This window comes from Cyprinodon variegatus, unplaced genomic scaffold (assembly GCF_000732505.1).
Source record: "Cyprinodon variegatus isolate N-32 unplaced genomic scaffold, C_variegatus-1.0 Scaffold277, whole genome shotgun sequence".
Taxonomy (NCBI): Eukaryota; Metazoa; Chordata; class Actinopteri; order Cyprinodontiformes; family Cyprinodontidae; genus Cyprinodon; species Cyprinodon variegatus.
Window position 1 is genome coordinate 739445 of NW_015150730.1, and position 2624 is coordinate 742068.

Here is a 2624-nt window from a genome sequence, read left to right on the forward strand (position 1 = left end):
TCTATCTATCTATCTATCTATCTATCTATCATCTATCAAATCTCTCAAATCTGTCAGTATGTCAATATGTCTGTCTGTTTGTGGGTACATTTGTATGATTGTATGTGATCTCTTGGTACATATATTTGTATCCAGAGGTAAAAAAAAAAACTCCAGAGAAGCATCAATGAAATACACTTAAGAGATATATGGATCATGTTTTTGGTTGTTGTTTATTTTTTACTTTTCCTGACTCACACCTTAGTAAAATGAGATGTTATGTGATATGTGATCCTTTACACTGCTATGTGAAGTACAGATTTTATGGAAATATGCAGAAAAGTATCGGAAAATAAAAAAAAACTAAAAACGGGAAAGGGTTTCTACTCTGTGACCACTGATTCATAGAAGACCTCTATGCTTGAACTTTTTAAGTGAAACTTTTTTCCCCCTGTCATTGCTGTCAGGTCTCTGGGTGCTCAGTGCAACCAAAACCAGCTCTTTTTGGAGTGAAGTGACTTCTCTGGAACACGCTTTGTACTCGGTGACATGGAAGACTGGGCCTGGATGAGGTTCTTCACTCCCCTCTCTTCAGCTTTGTTTTGACTAGCGTGCCAACTCTATGACACCAAAGGAGCATACCAAGCAGGAGATGCCTTTGAAAGGACAGATGTTCCTTAGCTTAACCTGCCTCCTGCCCAAACTGCTACTCTCCTTCTCTGTTGTATATTTGTTCTTGCTCTATAAATAATCAACTGGTGTAAGTCACATAAAAAATGTAACTGATGTTCTGCTGACCTCTGAGCCCCATGTCTTTGGGAGAAAAAGAGGAAACGTTGGCAGGAGAAAGGTTGACTGACTAGGTCATGGTAAATGATTTTGAGCAAAAGGGCAAATGGAATGAACACCTCTCTGTTCTAGTAAGGACTACAGTAGGTGTCTGGTTTAGCTGTCCTCCATAAAGAAGCATTTTTGATTAAATATGATCGATGAAGTATGATGATCTCCTGCTTTGACATGACAATCTGGTGACTAATTAAAAAAAACCAGCTACATTTTGTTAATTTTCTCACAAATAAAAATAAGAAATACTGCAACTCTTTAATACAACATGCATATTAGAGTCCAATTAAAAAGTCTTTTTACAAGATTTGTGGGGTTGCAGAGCATTTGCCCTCTTGCTGTGGCTACAGGGATGAATGGGTGATTGTTCGTTGGCCCTTGTGATAGCTCTCCTGGGGCCCATCAATTCACCGAGGCTCCTGAAACATCAGGTCATGGCTAACTCTTGCTCAGAGGCTGCAGCTCGTCCACACACGAGCTGATTATGCCCTAGCTATAGCTCAGGACCTCCAGGGTGCACAGCTGGGTCCCTTAAAAAAAGCCTAGCTGAACGGTTTTAGAAACACTCCAGCTCCTCTTACCAAGTACTCACTCTCCACCGAGAACACTCAGAACACTGCAGATATCAAATATTGTTTTTTTGTCTGTTCTCTTTTGCTTGCCAAAGCCGCTGGAAACCGTATTAAAGTATGTGTTCCATATTCTTAACTAACAGACCTAGAATTCTTTCCAAAATTTCCATCTTGTTTCTACTTTCCTGCTGGTAGTTTTTTTTTCCTTCACAGCTCCACTTTTACCTTCTCTTCCAAACTTTGCTCACACACATCTTAATTTTCTCTCTTTTCCCTCCCGCAGCACTGCTATCATGTTGTATCAATTACAGCTGACCGCCAGTCAGGTGGGTCTGCAAGAGATTTCAGATCACATAGAGGCGAACAGATCGCTCTGTGCCTCCACCCTACTCTAAAGACTACTACCTCAGGCCCTGCTGAGGTCTAGTCCTGGGCAGCACACAGAGACACCTGGCCAAACCACAGAAACTCTTCCAACTGCAGACTGCCTGATGCTCACCATGGAGAGAATTCAGGCCAAAGGTGGAGGAATTCACCAAGCGCTACTGCACTATCTTTGACATTTCTCTGGGTTTGAATTTATTTTTTATTGCTTTGCAAAAAGTATTTCTAAGCCTTAAAAATTTTCCCCAATGTATCATGGCAACAAGTTTAAGGTATTCTAATAGGACTGTATGTAGCAAAGTAACACAAAGTTTTCACATCAAAAGAATGATTTATTCTTAAAAAAAAAAAAAAAAAAAAAAAAATCTAATTTTATGAGGATTTCTTGTTTCTGCTAAAGAAACTACATTTAATCAAAAATATAGTTTCTTGGAGGACTATGTACAGTGTTAATTTTTTCAACAGTGGGTGTATTCTTGTACATTATTCCTAAAGATGTAGTGTTACATTAATAATATTAATAATATAATTAATTGTATATCTAAACTTCAGATCTCTGAAGCGTTGCTTCCCTTTGCCTAAATTTAAGTTTAAGCATAAGCATACAGTATCATGGTAGGCATACACTGTGCCATACTGTTTCTGTTTCCAGATGATGGATTAAACAGAGCTTTGTGAGATGTTAGAAATTTGGAATAATCTCTAATCATTTAAAATATTTGCATTAGTTAAAAGATTATACTTTTCTTTTAAAGCTGAAATCCTGATTATAAGATTTTAATGATAATGTGATGGAATGTGAAAAAAAAACTACACAATTATGGACAAATTTTTGAGAGAACACTT

General features: G+C 37.8%; 1 long non-coding RNA gene across 1 annotated transcript in view; it reads left to right on the forward strand.

Moving 5' to 3' along the window:
- Positions 1-2083, forward strand: part of LOC107090024 — a 6322-nt gene extending 4239 nt beyond the window's left edge. The window contains exon 3 of the long non-coding RNA XR_001481462.1: positions 447-2083. This is a non-coding gene — a long non-coding RNA (uncharacterized LOC107090024). The remainder of the gene's footprint in view (positions 1-446) is intronic.
- The last annotated feature ends 541 nt before the right edge of the window (positions 2084-2624 follow it).